Below are 12,514 nucleotides of genomic sequence, written 5' to 3' on the forward strand. Positions count from 1 at the left end.
TTTGGTTGTAAATGCTTCATCTATAAGAAGAAAAGGCTCGGTAAGTTTGAAAGTAGATGTGATGAAGGTTTCTTTCTTGGTTATGCATCAAACTCCAAAGCATATAGAGTATTCAATCAAACCTCCGGGTTAGTTGAAGAAACATGTGATGTGGAGTTTGATGAATCTAATGGCTCCCAAGAGGAGGTTGTTGGCTATGAGAATGTAGGTGATGAGGAGATTGATGAAGCTTTGAAGAATATGTCCATTGGGGATATCAAGCCGGAAGAGGTGCATGAAGACAATGATCAAGGGGGAGGACCTTCCTCATCTACACCAAGCACCTCCACGGCGCCCCAAGTGGATGAAGATCAAGAAAAAGATGATACACAACCTCAAGAAGATGTGCCAACGCCAACACCCCAAGTTCAAGAACAAGAAGAGCAAAGTGTTCCACCACAAGCACAAGTCACTCATGATCCACCCCAACAAGCATCAACGCAAGTACCGCTAGTGAAGCATGGTCGCATCTCCAAGGATCATCCAATTGGTCAAATCATTGGTAGTCCATCAAAAGGAGTAAGAACTCGCTCTAAACATGCTTCATTTTGCGAATATCACTCGTTTGTTTCTTGTATTGAACCCACTAGCATAGAGGAAGCGCTTGAGGACTCGGATTGGGTGATGGCCATGCAAGATGAGTTGAACAACTTCACCCGCAATGAAGTTTGGGTCCTCGAAGCTCCTCCAAAAGACAAGAACATCATCGGCACCAAGTGGGTCTTTCGGAACAAGCAAGATGAACATGGGGTGGTGGTACGCAACAAAGCAAGACTTGTGGCAAAAGGGTTTTCTCAAGTCGAAGGTTTGGATTTTGGTGAAACTTTTGCTCCGGTCGCAAGACTTGAAGCTATCCGTATCCTTCTTGCTTACTCTTCACATCATAACATTAAGTTGTATCAAATGGATGTGAAAAGTGCATTCTTAAATGGCGTTATTAACGAACTTGTTTATGTTGAGCAACCTCCCGGGTTTGAAGATCCGAGGAATCCTAACCATGTTTATAGGTTGCACAAGGCACTCTATGGGCTCAAACAAGCTCCAAGGGCTTGGTATGAGAGGCTTCGTGACTTCCTAATCATGCAAGGCTTCAAGATCGGGAGGGTGGACACCACGTTGTTCACAAAAGACGTCAACGGGGATCTTTTCATTTGTCAAATTTATGTTGACGATATTATTTTTGGCTCAACTAATGATTTGCTAAGCCATGAGTTTGCTACCATGATGTCTAGGGAATTCGAGATGTCCATGATTGGCGAATTGACCTTCTTCCTTGGTTTTCAAGTCAAACAAATGAAGGAAGGGACATTCATCCATCAAGAAAAGTATACCAAAGATATCTTGAAGAAGTTCAAGATGGATGAGTGCAAGCCAATCAAGACACCCATGGCAACAAATGGGCATCTCGACTTGGATGTGGACGGTAAACCGATTGATCAATCCCTCTATCGTTCTATGATAGGGTCTTTGCTTTACCTTACCGCATCTAGGCCCGATATAATGTTTAGTGTGTGCTTGTGTGCCCGCTTTCAAGCTAACCCAAAGGAGTCACACCTTTCGGCTGTGAATAGGATCCTTCGGTATCTCAAGCACACTCCTAGCATAGGCTTGTGGTACCCCAAAGGCGCTAGTTTAGATCTCTTGGGATACTCGGATTCGGATTTTGCCGGAAGCCGTGTGGATCGCAAGAGTACCTCCGGGGGTTGCCACTTGCTTGGGCGTTCTCTAGTTTCTTGGTCAAGTAAGAAGCAAAATTCCGTGGCTTTGTCCACCGCGGAAGCGGAATATATAGCGGCCGGTGCATGTTGTGCCCAAATCCTATATATGAAGCAAACCCTTTTGGACTTTGGTGTGAAACTAGATAGGATCCCACTCCTTTGTGACAATGAAAGTGCCGTAAAAATTGCCAAGAATCCAGTTCAACACTCTCGCACAAAGCACATTGATATTCGCCATCACTTCCTGCGTGATCACGAAGCCAAGGGGGACATTTCCCTTCAAGGTGTGAGATCCGAGGAGCAATTGGCGGATATATTCACTAAACCTTTAGACGAGAGTACCTTTGTTAGGCTAAGAAATGAGCTCAATGTGTTAGATGCGGCAAACGTCATGTAAGTTGCCATGTCATATAGAAAAATGCATACATATAGGACACTTGTCTAACCATGGTAAGATAGTGATGAGCAAGGGTTTAGCTAGAGGTGGTGGTCCACTTGTTTTCCTCTAGGCTTGTAGAAAGGCTCATCATGAAGAAGCTTCCCGTGGGTTCAAACTTGACAAGTAGATCTTAATTTCTTGTTATGCATTTCTTGTCATATAGGTGTGCACTTCATGTTTACTATACTTTCGCATGTGGTTGTAGTTTGCATCATCATTGCATGCGTAAGGGTCACAAAGGAGATCACTTGATGAAAATGAGACTTGTTTTCATATACAAGATCTTAATTCATGAAAAGTGAAAAGAGCAAAGTGTTAGGTGCGTTATTGCCTAGTGAGCAATGTCATGATGAGTTTGAAGCTTTCTATCTTCAATATTCCTATGACATGGCTCATACATTTTATTTGGCGTTTTTGTCTCTCTTGCGGCTTTACCTTGTGTTTGAAAAGAAATTTATTTAAGCAAGTGTGCTATCCTATTTATTTTGAGGGGTAAAGTCGCCTATGCAAGTCCATTAACTTGAGTTTATTTGAATTTTATAAGTTTATTGGACTTAGCATAGAAGAGTGAGCTGAGTGTGGGGTTTTTGGCTTCACCGGTTAAACCGACGTTCAATGGAGCATCATCATCGGTTTAACCGGCGTTACTAAGTTTGTCTCAGCTCAGTCAAGTTTTCAGGCGTTCAACCGGCGTTTACAAAAGTCAGAGCATCGGATCAACCGGTGATAGTAAATGCAAATCAGACCTAGCAATCAACCGGTGTTTTGATCAATCAACCGACGAGTTCATTTTTGACAGCATCGGTTCAACCGGCGTTCAAAAACAGATCTGGTAGAGTCTCGGGTGAACTACACCGACGCAATCAACCGGCGCTCATACCCTAGGCGTCGGATCGACCGGCGTAAAGGAAAATCGCGGGCCCACCTGTCATATATGTCCCTTGCCCGCGGCCTCTGTTCTCTCAGTTTATTCTTCTCGCCGCCGCCGCTCCGCTCCCGCACCCGACTCGCTCGCGCCGCCGCCGTTCCACCTCGCCGCCGCCATACGCCGCCACTGCAGGCCTCCGCCGCCGCAGTACGCCGTCCTCGCTCGCCCGCGCCGCTGCCTTGTGCCGCCCGCGTGTTTTCTGCGCCGCCCCGCGCGCGCAACCGCCACCGCGCCGCGACGCCGCCGCCTGCGCCCCGCCATTGCCGCCACCAGCGCACAGCTCCACCTCTCCGCACCCAAGCCAAGCAAACCAAGCCACATCACCCACACAACGCAAGTTCGCCGCACGCAAAACCCTACTCGCGCATCCTCGCCTCGCACGCCAAGTGTTCGGTGTTTTGCCCGAACCATCGCGCTCGCCCTAGCTCGCAGCGCCGCGTCCTTGTCGCTCCCAGTTGTCGAGATGGGTCGTGAGAAGAGGAAGGGGAAGGAGGTTGTGGTCGAGAAGCCCGCTCGCAAGCGGACTCGTGCAGAGAAGGAGGCCGAGAGGGCCGAGATGGTGGCCAAGGCCGCCGAGGAGCAGGCATCAGGCCGCGCTCGTCCGTTCCAGATCAGGGAGGACCCCAGAGGCAGAGGCAGAGGCAGGGGCATGGGCAGAGTGAGAGGTGCCAGGGCCACCAGAGCCGCGACAGCAGCAGCAGCAGCAGAGTCAGATCAGTCAGATACAGCTGCAGATTCAGATTCAGAGGCAGAGCAGTCCGAGCAGTCTCAGGGGCAGAGCACACAGGAGTCACCGACTCTACGACGGTCTGGCCGCACTCGGCAGACATCCCCAGCAGCAGAGACTTCACCAGCGACCGAGCGTCGCACTGGACCGAGGACGCGAGGAGGTCACCAGCCACAGGAGCCTCGCAGGTCCACAGCTGCAGCAGCAGCAGCAGCTCGTAGAGCCGAGGCCCTAGAGGCCGAGCGCGCAGTGTTCCGTATGGACACTGTTGTGCGTCTGGAGCCAGGTGTGCTGCTCCAGAACTTGACCCGAGCCAATGCGGCCAAGGTCAAGAGGCTCAGGTGGAGTGTTGACGAGGAGGTCTGGTTCCCGGTGACCCGAGACAGCAGAGTCGACAGGAGGTTCTGGACTTTGCTTCAGGCCAGTTTCTACGAGACCTACCAGAGGCGGGGCCACCGGATCTTTCAGCACAGGGTTCTTGACTGGGTCTCACTGAGGACAGCCGCAGGGGGAGCAGATGTGAGAGCACACTTTGCTCACTTCAGAGGTCTGCCTAGACTGCTAGAGATGGAGCAGAACCGTTATATCGAGGACTGGGTCAGAGTGTTCTACGCTACAGCTTGGATAGCCCCCGAGCGCAGAGCTGTACACTTCATGTTTGGAGGGCAGGACTTTGGTTTGTCGAGGGCGACCATTGCTGGTATTCTTGGAGTTGACCTGGTCGACATCTCGCTGCACGAGAGGGTTTACGGGGACTCAGATCCACCCCGCAGGGCGATGGTTGGCGGGATTGCTCCTTCTCACGAGGCGATCACTCAGTGCTTCCGCCAGCCGTTCCCAGCCTCTTACGCCAGAGTGCCGAGCTTGCTGACCCCAGAGGCTTACGCAGTACACATGGCCCTCCGGAGGACTTTGCTACCGAGGAGTGGCTACCCAGAGGGGTTTACGGGACTGCAGCAGCTCCTGCTTCTACACATCCTCACTCACGAGCCCTTTGACATAGTTGACTTTATTTTGGCTGAGATCGAGGATGTGATCACTGATGGGATGGGTGTGGTGCGACAGTTTCCCTATGCGCACTGGATCAGTTACATATGCTCTATGATAGTGCCAGCAGAGTCACCCATCAGTGCTCCTTACCGTCACGACGAGGCTCCCAGGTTCCCTGTCTACCGACCCACGGCTCCACAGGACAGGAGGAGGGGCAGACACGCAGATAGAGCAGCGATGGCTCGACTGTCACCGGAGGTTCAGGCACGAGTGGCAGAGGAGGATGAGGCACTCCTAGCAGCAGAGGCACAGCTTCCCGGGGGAGATGATGAGATTCACTGGTCTGAGCTTGAGTCAGACTCCTCCGACGACGTTGAGTACTTTCCTTCAGCTGCCCCAGCCAGTCACGATCACGAGGCAGGAGGTTCAGGACAGCCAGCACCTCCGACTTCAGCAGCTGCTACAGTCTCTGAGTCTCAGGTGACTCAGCCGTCCGAGCTCACTTCACTGCTACAGCAGCTCGTGACCCAGCAGAGAGAGGACAGGCTTGCTCAGGAGGAGGCCAGGAGAGCCCATGAGGCTCAGATTGCTGCTATTCAGAGAGAGGCAGCCCGAGAGCGTGCAGCGACAGAGGAGCGTTTTGTCGGCCTCATTGACAGAGTTTCACAGAGGACAGACGCTCAGTTCCAGCAGATGCAGCAGGGCATGATGGCGATGTTCGGGATGATCTCCCAGCTTTACTCTCACACCGGACTCGCCCCACAGCAGCAGCAGCCCGGACTTCAGGGTGTAGGAGCACCTCAGCTTGCCGTCACACCAGCTCCTCCTCCACCAGCTCCTACTGCAGCTCCAGCTACCTCAGCGACACCGGAGACCACATTCTCGATGTCAGCACTCTTTGGGTCTGCCGGTCGTCCGCTCTTTTCACCACTGCCGGCGACCACACTCTTTCAGGACTCACCGTCAGCGGTTCAGTCGGTCGCCCTCCCCTCCTCACTTCAGGCAGCACCTTCAGGGGGAGGAGCAGTAGAGGAGTCCCTGCTTCCACAGTCGACGCAGCCGGCAGCCTCAGCAGTCACCTCTTCAGATATTGATACTTCTTCTGCTGACCCGGTTACGACTTCTACGGATCCTCTACCAGGCAGTGCCAGCACGAGAGCCTCCACGACAGTTACTCCCCCAGTGAGCTCAGACCCAGACCAGCAGCTTCCGTCTGTCACCGAGGGTGAGAGTTCTCCGTCCGACGACGACGACCCGGACCGCTTCGTCGCCGTCCCACGACAGCACGACCCGTAGCTCGCCTTTTGGTGCTTTGATGCCAAAGGGGGAGAGGTGTTAGGGGGAGCACCAGAGTTAGGGGGAGGGTAGAGCTAGAGAGAGCTCGTAGTTATCAGGACTTTGATTCTTTGTATCACATTTGGTGTTAATTCATGGATATGTACATTTGTCGCTTGAGTATGCCGTTCTTTGAGACATATCTATGGATTTCGTTTGAAGCCTTTGAGCTCTTTGGTCCTGCTTTCGAGTTTGCTTGTGTTTATCCTGTTTTATCTTTCTCGCTCTCTCGTTATTTATGTTTGTGTTGTCATCAATCACCAAAAAGGGGGAGATTGTAAGCATCTAGGCCCTCAAGGTATGTTTCGGTGATTAATGACAACCATTATTGTGACTAATGAGTTTGTGCAGCTTAATAGATCATTATCGCTCATTTGGTCATATGTCAAAAGAGGCCCCTCAATTTCGGTTATTCTAAAAGGCGATCTCGGTTTTTAACTTATATATGTCAAGGCTAAGGATCTTTCTAGTCCTAAGTGTCACAAGGTTGAGAAGGACACTTAGGTTAGTATAGGTTTTATAGTTTTATAGTGATCGCACTATTAAGAGGGGTTAAGGCTAAGTAACTTGAGCATGGACATGATCATTTGAAAATGGATGCACACTATGGTCACTCAGGTTTCTAGAAGTTCAAATAAGTGGTTCTCAAACTATATCTCAAGAATATTTGGATTTCATTCAAGACTCAAATCAGAAAAGACAAAATCAGAAAAAGTCTATACACCGGTTTAACCGACGCTCTCAATTTTCTATACGTCGGTTAAACGAAGTCAGCAGAGTCTGGACAATTTCAATACACCGGTTAAACCGACGTGTTTGAAATTAACGTCGGTGCATTAGTCCAGAGTTGGTTTTTCCAGGGCAATTCAAGTTCTATTCACCGGATTAACCGACGCTGTTTGAATCAAGACGTCGGTGCAATTGACCAGTGAGATGGTTTTTTCAGAGGAATTCAAAAGTTGTACTCACCGGTTAAACCGACGATAGGTTTGAGTTAGCGTCGGTGCAGTTGTCCAGAGACTTGGTTTTTCAGTGGTTCAGTGGACAACTACACTCACCGGTTAAACCGATGCTACGTCGGTTAATCTGCCCCAGTTGTAACGGCTAGTTTTCAGAAGAGGCAGTTTACATTCACCGGTTAAACCGACGATGACAATGGGGGGTACGTCGGATTAACCGGCGCTACGCAGTTTTCTGGCAGCTTTTCTCCAACGGCTCTATTTGTGTGAGCTGCCTATATATACCCCTCCAATGGGTCATTTCGCCCACTCTTGACACCAGGCAACATCCAAACACTCATACCATAGTCAAGAGCCACCTTGAGCTTCATCATTCACATACTTGTGCATTCAATCAATCAAGAAGCAAGATTAAGGACTTGAGTAGAGAGAAGCTAGTGTGCATCCGTTCTTGGTGATCGGTTCTTGCTCAAGTGAAGGCCTTAGCTTGTTACTCTTGGTGATTGGCATCACCTAGGCGATCTTGGTGATCGGGGTGTTTCTCGCGGAGCTTGCCAAGGATTGTGGGAGCCCGGAGAAGAAGATTGTACGTGGCTTGATCTCCACCACGCCGGGATGGTGAACGGAGACTCTTAGTGAGCGCCCTCGTCTCGGTGACTTGGGAGGTGACAAGACTCTTTGAGAGTGTCACAACGTGGATTAGGGGTGTGTGCCAACACATCGATACCACGGGAAAAAATCCGGTTGTCTCTTGTCCTTTCCTTTTGTTCAAGCATTTTCTTTCATGCAATTTACTCATGTGCTTGACTTAGAGATCATAACTTAGCTCTACCTTGCTAGGCTTTACTTTGTTTCTATCTCTCTTAGCTTGTGTAGGTAGCTTAGTTATCCGGTTGGTGAATTGGTGCCCTACTAGCTTTGCATAGGTTAAGGTTGCCTTACTTTGTTTTAGAAATTGAAAAAGGCCCAATTCACCCCCCCTCTTGGTCCATCGATCCTTACACATGCACGTTCTGATCTTCTTTTTCTCCTACTTGATCAGCCATACCTTGCGGCTCAGGTTCTGTGACATGCATGTTCTGATCTTCATTTTCTTGTTTCACTGCTTGGTTCATATGAGATGATGTACTTGTTGACCCTTCACCGAAATGGGCTGCCTTCTAGTGAATCTGAATTAGCATTGCAAGAGGCCACCCGCGGTCAAGAGCTGCTTGCATGTAAGTCCGCCATTCTTCGGTGTTTGCTATAAACATCAACTCCCATAAATCCCCTTCAGTTCCCCAATTCGCCACAGTCTGAACGGTTAGGAAATGAGTCTTTGGATTCACATTGAATATCTCGTGAAGCCATTTTCGTATGGAACCAAAACTCCTGTCTAAGGGTTTATCTATTCCGCACTCTCTTCGTTGAAAAGCTGATAGATCTACTCCATACGCATTATGAGAAATATATCCGTCACTATAATGAACTTGAAAACGAAGCTTGCTTGACATATCTGGACACACAATTATGATATTAAATTGATTGCTAATCTACTGTTTCAACAAAAATAATTACAACATAATCTATTAGTAAAGCGTAGAAGAATTTTGGTTACCTGCAGTAGCCGGTTCGAAAATCCGGCAGGGCTTCGCCTCTGTCCCTCCCTCCCTCTTTTTTATTGGTTTCTGGAATTTTAGTGATGCAAATGAGGGGTGGGGGGACCAGCCAACCCTTATATAAGGGCGAGAGATCCGATCGCCCTGCAGCCGGGCGGCCAGAGCCGGCCGCCCCGCTGCCGGGCGGCCGGCCCCCAGGGACCTCTGCGCAATTTTTTTTTTCACAAAAGCCCCTGCCGCCCCGCTGCCGGGCGGCCAGATCCCGGCCGCCCGGCAGCCGGGTGGCCGGGGTATATTCCTGTAAATTTCCAAATCGAAAATATATTTTTGTAAAAAATAAAAATAAAAAAAATAAAAAAATAAAAAACCGCGGCCAGCAGTCCTGTCCGCTCGCCCCAGGCAGGGGCACGTGGCCCAGCATAGCAGGCCTGGGCGGGCGCAAGCAGCCCAGTGGGGTGCACGCAGCTTGAGCTCAGCTGGGTCAGGCCACCAATGTGTCAAGCTTTTCGTAATCGTTTCTAGAATGAGTATGTCACCAATTGACTTGTGTCATCTTAGCGATATCAGTTTGTCGTTCCTAGGACTAAGTTGAGAAAACATTGGGGACCTCAAAGATAAGGTGGGTATACAGCCATATCATAATTGTCTGGATCGGACAAAGAGGCCATGCATCCAAGCAAAGTCGATCCAAGTGCATGTTGCAATCGGTCGCAATCCAAGTTTTACCATGATTGCACGGTTAATAATTATATTGTGCATCGATCATTAATTCATGATGGTAGCAATGATCGAACCTAGTAATCAAATTTCTTCCAGCTGATGATGTATTTATATATATCAAGTCGTGTCAGTGGACAAAATTATGCAAAGTAGTCAACAATCATAGCAGAAAGCCACAGCTGATTTCTCTCTCTTTTTTTTGAGCATACAGCTGATTTTTCTCGATCAGTACCTATCCACAATAATGCATCACTGTCAGGTAGATGTTTCCCCATTTTTATATATATGGTAGGTACATGTCATTCCCACTCCATCAGCCGATGTTTTCTCCCTTCTTTTGGAAGCATGCATCTGACACACATGAGAGTTTGTTCCACTCGCATATATCGTCGCATGCTACCTAGTTTGTTAATTGCATTGGGTCTTGATGCTTTCTAGATCCACCCAATTGAACAATGACAATAACCTAGCTACCTGTAACAAACAGGGACCCATTAGGCTATTATTGTGATTTGGTGATTGAGTGATAACATAGTCAATATGACTACTAATCGAGTTTTTCAAGTGAATGATCTTAGATCCCACGGATGAAACATAAGCCCTAGCAAAGCAAGAAACGAAAGAAGTATTGAATTGGACGAGTTTAGCATGAAAAGGGGTACCGCCGGATAATCCGACGGCCTAAAAATACAACTGATCAGCACAAGGCAGAATTGCAACAATAATCAAGTGAAGAAAAACTCAGTAGCACTGGATGATCCGACGCGAAGAAGAGAAGCATCGGTGTAATTTCTAGTTATTCTGATGACTTGCCCAAAATATTCAGAAGGTTTTGGGCAAAGATGCCATTGGCACCGCGTGATCCAACACTAAGAAGACTCGGTGCAACTTCCAATTGGTCTGATGACTTGCACAAACATCGAGAAGGTTTTGGGCAAAGATGCCATCAACACTGGATAAACTGACACCCATTGGTACAATAATGAGTCGGAGCAATGACGCCAACAGAATGTGACATTAGGATTCAAACGCTAGCATTTAGGCTTAGCGTGGCCGGATCATCAAACACTTTAATCATTTTGGCAGAATAACAGGTAATGGCTATATGTAGGCTTTGGTCAGGAGAAGCACATAGACACTGAAGAAGACCTTTAAGCCACCATTGCGCTAACTGATCACATCCAAAGGCTTTAGCAAATGCTTCGAGAGTGTTAGTGCTCGGTTAGGCCTAGAAAGAGTGAGACAGCAAGATGTTGCTGTCTTGTATTTGGTTCTTGAGTGAACCACAATTGTAATCACAATTGTAATCTCAGAGGGCTGGCCTCTTGGAGTACTTGGTGGCTTGCTGGCAAGTCATTGACTGTAACGTCCCGCCTCCCCGAGGCCGGGCCCGCTTACATCTGGCTGCTTTCTAGGACATAGACTGTCCTCACAGACCAACACCAGTCTTTTCTGCACACTTTGTCCTCACTCGTGCGCACCCGGGAAGAACTTCCCGGTCGGTCACCCATCCCCAAATTTCTCCGGGCCAAGCACGCTTAACCTCGGAGTTCTTTGGAGACCGGCTTCCGGAAAAGAAGTTGCAACTTGTTAGTATGAGTATCCTATTAATCCTATTAAGCCCTGGGCCGGGGTGTCACATGCTCACCCCCTTAAGAGACCGACGTCCTCGTCGGTCAATCCCAAGCCAGGAACGTCCTCTCTTGGCCACGTCCCGTCCCGTACGTCCAGTGTCAGCAGCCCATGTGCCACGTCCGTGCGTCCAGTGCCAACGGCGCATCTCAGATGCCTGCGCACTGATACCACTGTAACGACCCGGCCCGGGAAAATGGCTAAGATCTACTCTACACATTGAGTAAACCACACCTGCTAATTAATCCTCTTGCGCTTTCGTCCTTGCTTCGCGCAAAAAAATCGATCCGGAATTAATATGCTTCCCGGGGCTTGGTATTTAAATTGGTCTGGCTCTCAATCGGTTTTCAGTATGGGACCATTCCCGCGGGTGAACAGTGTTGCGATGGTAAAGTAACCCGACGTGCTACAGTACTCGATCTACAGTAACCGACAACAGGCCCGGCCCGATTCGGCTACAGCACCCGAGCTACAGCACCAGCCCGCCACTGTTCCCATGGCTGTTACAATCATCCCCCTTAGGACTCGACGTCCCCGTCGAGTACCAGACCAACCTAAATACCAGGATCTCCTCTCTTGGCCACGTCCCATACGTCTATTGCTAACGGTCCCATGTGCCACGTCCGTGCGTCCAGTGCCAACGGTCCCTGTGCGACGTCCGTGCCTCGCACGCGCCCGTCCACATGCCTTGGCATCTGCGCCCCCACACGCCCGTGCTCATGCCCGCGCACTTCTGCCCGTATGTGGCGTGAAACCGCGAGAGTCGGCTCTGATACCACTCTGTAACGTCCCGCCTCCCCGAGGCCGGGCCCGCTTACATCTAGTTGCTTTCTAGGACATATACTGTCCTCACAGACCAACACCAGTCTTTTCTCCACACTTTGTCCTCACTCGTGCGCACCCGGGAAGAACTTCCCGGTCGGTCACCCATCCCCAAATTTCTCCGGGCCAAGCACGCTTAACCTCGGAGTTCTTTGGAGACCGGCTTCCAGAAAAGAAGTTGCAACTTGTTAGTATGAGTATCCTATTAATCCTATTAAGCCCTGGGCCAGGGTGTCACATCGACCCTCCGGCTTGGTGTGGAGCAGCGATGATAATTTTGTACATGGGATGAGGCTGAAGACCCCTCCTTCATGGGAAGCTCCGTAGTGAAGACGGCATCAAGGTGACCGCAGCAAGAGGTGGTGGGAATAGCTATTGCTGAAAAATTGGTGTGATGGATCCTGCGGAGCACGACACGCTAAGGCCTAGGAGCTCTACTTATCTCGAGTGCAGGTCTCTCTCTTTAGGTTCGCGGTGTGCCAGTCAATTTGACCTGCAATTGAAAAGAGAAAGAAATTTAATCAGTAAATACAAGGAATCTATCGGCTAGTGTTCCGAATAGTTCCATAAAAAAATGATATCGGCTGGTGTTTCAAATAGTTCCATA

Source organism: Panicum virgatum, chromosome 6N (assembly GCF_016808335.1).
Source record: "Panicum virgatum strain AP13 chromosome 6N, P.virgatum_v5, whole genome shotgun sequence".
Classification (NCBI taxonomy): domain Eukaryota; kingdom Viridiplantae; phylum Streptophyta; class Magnoliopsida; order Poales; family Poaceae; genus Panicum; species Panicum virgatum.